Below are 10,891 nucleotides of genomic sequence, written 5' to 3' on the forward strand. Positions count from 1 at the left end.
TGATAAACTAACTAGGAAACACATTCAAATATTAAAACTTATGATTATACACTTTGCTCAACATAATACAAAGTGTTATGATATTTACATGCTGTTGGTAAAATTTAGCAATTCTGCCCTGTTTTGGAAAAATCCTAGAAAAATCATACAAAGTCGAAAACTAGATCCGTAAATTCTGAGAGTTCACAAAATGTGTCTAGTTTGCTCATAATTTTTATCACAATTTATAATGACCTCTAACTTGGGTGAAAAAGTCCATAATCACAGACTGGTCCGGATTGTTGTTTGAAATGATAGGCAGTTTTGTAAAAATTACCATAAATTGTAGAAAAATCGTATGGAGATGTGCAAGTAGTCATTTTAAAGCTAGAAACTTAAACTATTTGCATCTTGTACAGTTTTGAAAACAAAAATGTTTAAGATGCCCAAAACAGTCCGTGAATGGAGTTGAACTTTTCTGATGAAGGCTGTTAGAAAAATCTAGTTATGTTCTTAGTGTTTTAACTTGTATTCCCCCCCTGAAAACTTGAGAAAACATGAAAATGTAGGGGTATGAACTCACCTTGAGTGATTTCAGTAGATGATTGTTGAAGAATGGAAGTGTTTAATTCAAGAACACTTGGAGATGCCTTGAAGGTTTTCGAGAATCTAACATCATAGTTAGGGAGTTTGTGTAAGCAACCAAAGATTTGAGTAGAATGAAGTGAAATAATAATAGGGAGGATGAATTTTTACTTACTAAGTGTGGAAGAACACTTGAATCCAGCCTTGGATCTCGAAAATTTGTGTAGAAGAGTTTGAGAGAAAAAGTGATGTTTGTTACTTAGTGGAATGAGAGAAATGAGAGAAAATGAGGAGTGTGGTTGATTGTTCCAGCTCAAAAACGTGGGAGTGAGTGAAATTTGAGTGTAAGGGAACATTGAAGTGACATAGGTAAGGTGGGGAGGTATGGCTGGTCATAGAGTGGGTGTGGGGTGGTTGCTTGTGACTTGAATTTTTTTTTTTTTTTTTTTTTTTTTTTTTTTTTTTTTTTTTTTTTTTTTAACTTGCAAGGCACAATGGAATATATTACTCCTATAAAGGAAATTGACTCAATCAAGGACGATTTCACAATTAAAGTTCGGATCATACGTCTTTGGACTCAAAAGTCAAGAACAATGTCTTATAATTGTCTATATCCCATTTTTAGTTTAATTTTCTAAATATATGTGTGGTTGTCTATGTGTGTGTATCTCTTTAAAAATTCTGCAATTTCATCATTTTATGACCCCCATTTGCGAAGTTGAGTATTTATTTCCAAAAATGCGAAACTCCAGGGACAATATTTGAAATCTTCTGTTTTCTTCCCCAATTCGCATTCTACTGTGAAATACTTCGCATCTTCATTCTTACACCCTTCGCATCCCTTCGCATTAATCACCTTCGCATTTTAACCTAATTAATCAAATGCGATTCACAAAATTTTTCATTCCAGATGCGAACACAGTTTAGTTCTTGAACTCTAAACTTGCGAAATCAAAATTTTCATATGTTGAACCCATATGCGAATATTAACCCAATTGACTTCAAATTGATTCATAGATGCGAACACTCGATTGTTTTACTTTCGCAAAATGAGCATCAACAACTCCACAATCGAGTTTTTAAATTCTTGCAAACAACAATTTCATAGTCCTTGACTTCGCGTTTTTCTTCACGAATCATCCCTCAATCATCAATCCAATTGCGAATCAAAAACTCATATGTTCTTGCTTTATCGATTCATCGACTACACTCATACAAATGCGAACAATACTCAATTTCAAAATCGATTGAAACTTATAGCAAAGCTAAATCCAACTTCGCATTAATCACCTTCGCATTTTAACCTAATTAATCAAATGCGATTCACAAAATTTTTCATTCCAAATGCGAACACAGTTTAGTTCTTGATTAGTACGAAGGCTTAGGAAATTTTTAACACAAACTTTTCTCCTGTGATGTTTTCCCATTAACATAGCAAGTTATACAATACGAACATAACACTAACCCTAATACACAAGGTTAGTTGAGCTGACCGGTTTGACTCGTTGACTTTATTTGACTTTGAATTGACCAGAATTTGACGGTTGTCACATCATCCCCCCGTTAAAGGGAATTTCGTCCCGAAATTTGAAGTTAGGCAAGGGGGTAGGCATGAATAATCAAGCCGAGAAGTGAGGATACTTCCTAATCGACTGACTCATGCGCTCCCATGTGACTCTAGGTCCGTGGTTAATATTCCAGCGAACTTTCACTAATGGGAAGTGGCGTTGTTTCATCCGCTTGACCTCGTTCCATGGTCACCATGGTTCTTCTGAGAAGGTGAGGCTCTTGTGGAACTCGATCTCGTCGAGGGGAATTGCAAGAGTCTTGTCGGATAGGTACTTCTTGTAAATTTGGGACGTGTTGGGTAGAGTGTACTTTACTAAACTCGCGGGAGTAGATTGAAGGAGCGAGTTACAGGGCTGATTCTGACAAGAATCTCGAAAGACACAATTATTTGGGGTATTGGCTTTCCATGCTTTCCGAAGCGTACTAAGCCTTCCCAGAGTGAGTGTTTCTAGAGGAATTCGGTCGGTCATACCGGAGTTCTAGAGGTTTCTTCTTCTTGTTTCTCTTCCTGTCAAGGGTTGCTCCCTTTAGGGTCAAAGTTGGGAGGGGTTTCGTATTTTTCGAGAAGTTCCAAAGGAACTAAGACAGTAGGTCAGCAAGACCCCAGAATCTTGGCGTATTTCTGCTAACGCCTTCGGTGCTGATTGTTTCTCTATGGTTTTGATCAATTGAAAGGTTCCTTATGAATTTCCACCCTGGGTAACGATGTGTCTTGGGAATTGAACTCCTCAATTCCTAAACTCGTATCTGGAGAACTTTGGGTAATACTTCTCTTATCGTATTTCTTCCGTGGTTTGTTGTAGCTGCTCTCCTTGGTTTCCTTCTTACTACGAGGGTAGATAAGTAAGTCATTTGTAATGATGATGATGAGTTGATCCTAGTAAGAAGGGTACATCATATTTATTACGTTCATGACTCCAACGAGTGGTTTGGTCCTATCTGAGGGTTATCACTACGAACTTTCAGCGTTCTCATCGAAATTGGAGGATTGTTCTTGGATATCCTTCTTCCATACTCATGACTGGTGATATTCAGATCTCAGGCCCAATTCCTGAAGGGTACCTCGTTTCTTGAGGTTGGTCGGCCTATTCGTCAGTGCGAGGCAGATAGTAAGGGTTTCTATTAGAGATGTTGTCGGGGCCTCTGAAATCGATGGAATTGTGAGCAAATTTGTCTCTCTAATTTGAAGAATAAGACGAGGGCTTTTCAGGGTGGGAAACTTGGTTCTTCAATTTCATTGTCGAGTAGTTCGACAGGTTTGACCTGACAGCTCTTGTAGCTCGGTAGGAAGTATGTGGGTTGGGTTTACGTGACTAGGCCTTTTTGAATGGTAGGACATTCACTCGTCCTTCTAGGCAACCTTAGCCCGAAGCTCATGGCAGGACTCGTACCATATCTGTCCCAAGCTTCTATGCTTGAATCTTGTCTGATACATGTGTGACATTCCCGAAGGTCTCCTGCAAATACAAGTGATAAGGCTTCGGGAAGTATGACACTCCTCTGGTGCGTGTTTTGGAGCTCCACAGTGAGAGGTGACCCAAAGGTCCGTGCTGGGTGTTTACGAGAGACGATAGTTTCGATAATCAGGGGTTAGGCGAAAAGCCCCTTTTTATAGTCGTTTACTCAAGAAGACGAGGGCAATATCAATCAAAATTGGAATACGACAACACTATCTTTTTAGATAGCAGGAGATAAGTTGTATTCGAAGGAAGAGATCACTAGAGTGATAGAGTGTCCTGTATTTCTTTTCTGTGTGTTCCGTTTTGTTTAATGTTATGATTATTGTAGATGATTCATACCACAGTGTCTAGCACTGGTAGCGGGTGTGTTTTCGATAGCCAGTAATGATACTTGATATCATGACTCCTGGAAGGTCTCCTTACGATCGAGCGGTATATGATTGTCGTATGAAAATTGACATCGTGAAATTTGTCGAGTGGGTGACCCCACTCAACCCCTAATACTAGACATGGAATCGGAGCCAGGATGGAATTATCTATTTCAAGACTTTAGTATTTTGATTTTAATTTAACCCCGATGTATGGACTAGGTCATCACAACTTACAGGTAATGCTCCTAAGGTCACATATGAATGTCTTTGGTTTGATTTGTATGAGAGAGAAAATATTTCAGCTACTTTTTAGAAAGAAGGTTACTTTAGTAAGCGTACTAAATTCATTACAAACATATAGTACTTAAACGTATTGTCGTTGGGAACATTACAAAAGTCCTAACATGGTTCCCTTACTGCTCCTGTTGGTGTGTTCATCACATTCCTCCTGTTCCTTCGTCGTTCTTCTCAGTTGGACATTCTCTCTTGAAGTGTCCCGTTTCACCGCATAGGTAGCATATTGGGCCTACCTTGGTGCAGTTGATTGAAGGGAGGTGATGGGCCGAGGCCCTACAGAAACGAACGGTATGCCCTTTCCTGTTGTAGTTTTTACAGTGCATCTCCCGGCAAGCCCCATGGTGATGAAAGCCACATTTGTTGCACTTTAGGAGTGACCCCTCATATGGTCTGGCAGGCATTTGGGTGGCAGACCCTGAGGCTAGTGTCGAGGCATTTGTCATGACTGTTGTTGTAATGGTGGAGGCGGCCTTAGGCTGTTGTCTTTTAGTGTATCCCTTTTATTTGTGGCGCTTTTTCATGTCCCAAAACTTTCTCTTCTTGTTCGTAGGTTCGTGGCCTGATGAATTTTTGCTGGTAGGTACCCATTGGTGTCCTTGATTGTTACCACAATTTGTATTGTAAGTATCGCTTCCACCCTTGTTGATGTTGTTAGTATTGAAATGCCCCATGACGGCTGCCACGGCTACCGTGACTGCAGCTTGAAATGTAGCAGCGTCTATCTGAAGTGTTGGCGTCTTGCTAGTTGGTTTGTTGACTCTTGGTGAAGACATAGCTCTGTTTCATGACGAAAAACGACTTCGTTAGTGGAAATGATTGTCTTAAGTGCATCTCTACAATTTATATTTACGCATATAAATTTTTGCACATTACTGTACTATCCTTAGTGTCTCTGCTAACGCTCCCGAGATAGAGTTATGGCAGTAGGTAGGAGTAGGTTTCATACGGACGTTAAGCTTTACTCCTCTTAGAATCATGTTCGTCCGAACACCTTGGCTGAGGAATTTTGATGGGATTCCGGTGCATTAGTGCTGGTATGATCGCACCCATAGGTCGATGAAGAAGAAACTTCTCAACTAATGTTTAAAGGGTGAGACGATAATGAGTTTATAGAATGGCTATATGTCGCGAGTTTTCTAACTAAGTTTATCTCATATCGATCTGAATCAAAGTTCGGTTGTTTAGGGTGTTCTGAAAACAATTATAATGAGATTCTTTGTATAATAAACTCATGTATTTTAGTAGTTCGGTATTCAAGTGAAACCTTATACTTGACCCAAGCTAAGTCCTTATCACGACCTACTGATGTGTGCTTAGTTATATAATTAAGGCTAGTTAGTCCTTCGAGTCTGATAGATACATCCTAAGCCCATCTTGTTAATATGACTCTAGAAATCATGGTTTCAGTGAAATTTTTTTTTTTTTTTTTTTTTTTTTTGACCTCAAAGCAGGTCTACTTCACATTCGTGCATGGGCGGGTTTTGATAGAGGATAGATTTCTCGATTAGAATGACCACTTAATTTGTTGTGTCGCGATTTCACTTACAATAGAGTAGCACCAGCACATACTTATGAAGTTAATTTACCAGGTCTGGTGAGCGGTACGAACTCTACTTACGATGATCCATCCCTTGTGATGCCTGAGGCAAGGTCGATGTAGTTTTGTAGCTTTGCCAATCAGCGCTTGGCTACCATCATCCTTTCTTTGAATGCTGTGTGTCCTACCCCTTTTTCTCTCTTTCCTCTTCACGAGTGGTGATAAGGTTCTGGAAAGAGAGTTGGTCTCGGGAATAGTAGTATAATTCTGAGTCACCGGTACATGAGATGGTGGGGTTTATAGTAGCGCGCAGTTTTCTGAACTCAGATTGTAGTCTTCCTGTTTTGATCCCCGATGATCGCGATCCGCCGGGTCTTTGCCGGGAGGGCTCTGTCCGTCAGTCCCCCGTGGTTGAGGTCATAGCACCCTCGTTGGTCTCCACATGGTGGTTGTTGTCATTGTTGTCGACATTCAACTCTCGATCACAATTTCTCAACGGGTCACAGGTTCATTATAGTCGAAACGGTTCACGGAACCCTTGCTATGCATGGAGGATTGATTACCTCCGGCCCCGCTTATGATTCTTCTCATAATCGTTCACCATTCCTCGAGTTCGGATTAGGAAAGTAAGGGTCATCCGGTACGTAGGATTTTGCTATGCCGTATTTGCGAGAATAGGAGGGGAGGAGATAAGTACTATGCGTCTAACTCTATTATCAATTTCTTATAGGGGGAAATCCTTATTAGTTACTTCTATAATGACATAGTGCATACTAATTACATATAACAAGATACGATAGACCTTCGAATAAGTGATCCCACTCTAAGTCCACCTCCAAACAAGGAAAAAGGAAGTAAAGTAATGACCACAAATTCTAAGTCTATAATTTCTAAGTTATATATAACCTTAAGGTATCCACCTAGGGACTATAGACCTATCATTGAGGATCTATTTACTTTTCATATAAATTATGATATTACAAAATACTCCCATAGTATTTTAAACTCATGTTCTATTCTTATGTTCTCATTGTGGTAGTGTTGGTAAGTTTTTAGACTTGTTGCCGTATCACAACTATTCTTGGGCATGTGCTAATCACTCCTCGGACCAGCATAGTTGATCAGGCTATGCCACTCCCAAGACTGACCATACATCCCCGAGCTTACCTGTGATATTCAACAATCATTACTTTTCTTTTATTCTAGAGTGGTGCTGACCTTAATATGTATGTATGCATGTATACCTTTAATAAGAAACTATTTATTTCTAAAAGTATAGTTGTTTTGAAACTTTAAATCAGAGACTTAGTCCCAATGCATTTATAGTTTGTATATCTTTTGTGGTTTGATATACTGAGTTCACTATAAACAATGCTCTGATACCAATCTGTCACACCCCCAAACCAAGGATGGCGGAAACGTCCGGGGGTGGAGGACTTCATGTAGAGTATCACAACAATGAGTATAATAGTGCTCAAAGTAAATACAACCAACACAAATATAATTGAAAACGTTACATCAAAGCACATGTTTACATGATTCACATCAATTACATTATAATACAAAATGAATTGTTTGACGATTTATCGTCCCATCCTCAAAACGTTGTTGATTTCCTGTTTTCACTGAATTCCTGAGAATACAAGTAGTTTTGAAAAGTGTCAACACAAAGGTTGGTGAGTTCATAAGAGATTTCGTTAGAAAAGTAAATCGTTTTCCTTGTAAAAGCGTCAGAATATGTATCCAGAAAATCCTATATTTTCTTTAAAATCTGTGTAAGGTAGTCTTATGACTGAAGACCAAAATGTATAAGTAATCTTTCTTATTAATAGAAAATGTTATGTATTTAAATGGACATGGACATGTTTGAACTAAATGAAATTTCTATATGTTCTCAGGTTTGTTAATACATTATATATACGTAGTCCTAAATTAGAGGACCGAGTAATAACAAGTATTGACCATACTTAAAAGTATAAATGTGGTTTCAAATGATGTGTAGTCGTAACTACCAAAACCAAAAGTGTACAGTAATATCTGTACTCATAGAGATAAAAAGGTAATTTTAAATCGACATAAAACTCATTTAGGTTTTAAAAATAAAATCCCGTAAACTTATGGATTGTTCCCTATGTGAGCCGTTGTAATCATACTATGACTATGTGAACCTGCCACGACGTTCTCAGTGTCGCGAAAAATAAAATGACATTTGTCACCCGTAGACCTGTAGGTCCAACTGTAGCTAGCAGCAAGGTGTGGGGTGTCAATCCCAATATAGATCTATATACAAGTATCACGTTCTCCCTCAAGGAGATTCTGATTATAACTACCAGGAATTATATCCCGCACTCGGGCGTACGGGGAGAGAGAGAGAGAGAAAGAAAAATAGAGAAACTCACGATATAGGATAACAAGTTTACGTGAAATGTGTGTGAATATAAATATTTCTTGTATGAATGTACCCTTCTTGTACGAGTGCGTAGAGTGCTGTAACATAAACTATACCTATTATAGTTTATTTAAAATGTATGTAATATGTATGAACCCTTTTATGGAAATGTATTAGTGTTATAAATATATTCAAACTATACTTCTTATAGTTAAATAATACGTGTTCCAAAATGAATGAATAATATTTAATATGAATGTCTTAGTTTCAGTTCATAATGATAAACTAACTAGGAAACACATTCAAATATTAAAACTTATGATTATACACTTTGCTCAACATAATACAAAGTGTTATGATATTTACATGCTGTTGGTAAAATTTAGCAATTCTGCCCTGTTTTGGAAAAAATCCTAGAAAAATCATACAAAGTCGAAAACTAGATCCGTAAATTCTGAGAGTTCACAAAATGTGTCTAGTTTGCTCATAATTTTTATCACAATTTATAATGACCTCTAACTTGGGTGAAAAAGTCCATAATCACAGACTGGTCCGGATTGTTGTTTGAAATGATAGGCAGTTTTGTAAAAATTACCATAAATTGTAGAAAAATCGTATGGAGATGTGCAAGTAGTCATTTTAAAGCTAGAAACTTAAACTATTTGCACCTTGTACAGTTTTGAAAACAAAAATGTTTAAGATGCCCAAAACAGTCCGTGAATGGAGTTGAACTTTTCTGATGAAGGCTGTTAGAAAAATCTAGTTATGTTCTTAGTGTTTTAACTTGTATTCCCCCCCTGAAAACTTGAGAAAACATGAAAATGTAGGGGTATGAACTCACCTTGAGTGATTTCAGTAGATGATTGTTGAAGAATGGAAGTGTTTAATTCAAGAACACTTGGAGATGCCTTGAAGGTTTTCGAGAATCTAACATCATAGTTAGGGAGTTTGTGTAAGCAACCAAAGATTTGAGTAGAATGAAGTGAAATAATAATAGGGAGGATGAATTTTTACTTACTAAGTGTGGAAGAACACTTGAATCCAGCCTTGGATCTCGAAAATTTGTGTAGAAGAGTTTGAGAGAAAAAGTGATGTTTGTTACTTAGTGGAATGAGAGAAATGAGAGAAAATGAGGAGTGTGGTTGATTGTTCCAGCTCAAAAACGTGGGAGTGAGTGAAATTTGAGTGTAAGGGAACATTGAAGTGACATAGGTAAGGTGGGGAGGTATGGCTGGTCATAGAGTGGGTGTGGGGTGGTTGCTTGTGACTTGAATTTTTTTTTTTTTTTTTTTTTTTTTTTTTTTTTTTTTTTTAACTTGCAAGGCACAATGGAATATATTACTCCTATAAAGGAAATTGACTCAATCAAGGACGATTTCACAATTAAAGTTCGGATCATACGTCTTTGGACTCAAAAGTCAAGAACAATGTCTTATAATTGTCTATATCCCATTTTTAGTTTAATTTTCTAAATATATGTGTGGTTGTCTATGTGTGTGTATCTCTTTAAAAATTCTGCAATTTCATCATTTTATGACCCCCATTTGCGAAGTTGAGTATTTATTTCCAAAAATGCGAAACTCCAGGGACAATGTTTGAAATCTTCTGTTTTCTTCCCCAATTCGCATTCTACTGTGAAATACTTCGCATCTTCATTCTTACACCCTTCGCATCCCTTCGCATTAATCACCTTCGCATTTTAACCTAATTAATCAAATGCGATTCACAAAATTTTTCATTCCAGATGCGAACACAGTTTAGTTCTTGAACTCTAAACTTGCGAAATCAAAATTTTCATATGTTGAACCCATATGCGAATATTAACCCAATTGACTTCAAATTGATTCATAGATGCGAACACTCGATTGTTTTACTTTCGCAAAATGAGCATCAACAACTCCACAATCGAGTTTTTAAATTCTTGCAAACAACAATTTCATAGTCCTTGACTTCGCGTTTTTCTTCACGAATCATCAATCCAATTGCGAATCAAAAACTCATATGTTCTTGCTTTATCGATTCATCGACTACACTCATACAAATGCGAACAATACTCAATTTCAAAATCGATTGAAACTTATAGCAAAGCTAAATCCAACTTCGCATTAATCACCTTCGCATTTTAACCTAATTAATCAAATGCGATTCACAAAATTTTTCATTCCAAATGCGAACACAGTTTAGTTCTTGATTAGTACGAAGGCTTAGGAAATTTTTAACACAAACTTTTCTCTTGTGATGTTTTCCCATTAACATAGCAAGTTATACAATACGAACATAACACTAACCCTAATACACAAGGTTAGTTGAGCTGACCGGTTTGACTCGTTGACTTTATTTGACTTTGAATTGACCAGAATTTGACGGTTGTCACAATAACTTACCTTGTTGTTGCTTATGTTTCTTGAAACCTTATGAGCGTAGCACCCCAAGTGTGATGCCTCAAATGCTTCACACAACACCAAATGCTCTTGGAAAGACTTTTGAGAGAATGCACACTTCTTGAAATCGGCCTAGCCCTCTTGTTTCCCTAGTGTAGCCGATTTTGGTGGAGAATATGATTCTTATATAGTGTTGACACATCTAGGGTTACACCATGTAAACCCTAATGTGTCATGACTCTTCATTTCCATGACCCATGGGTTTGTAACTCCCATGGAGCATCCTATGGGTGGAACCCAACTTCATAATCCATGGAGCTTCT

This window comes from Lactuca saligna, chromosome 6, assembly GCF_052625555.1.
Source record: "Lactuca saligna cultivar CGN05327 chromosome 6, ASM5262555v1, whole genome shotgun sequence".
In the NCBI taxonomy this organism is placed as follows: Eukaryota; Viridiplantae; Streptophyta; class Magnoliopsida; order Asterales; family Asteraceae; genus Lactuca; species Lactuca saligna.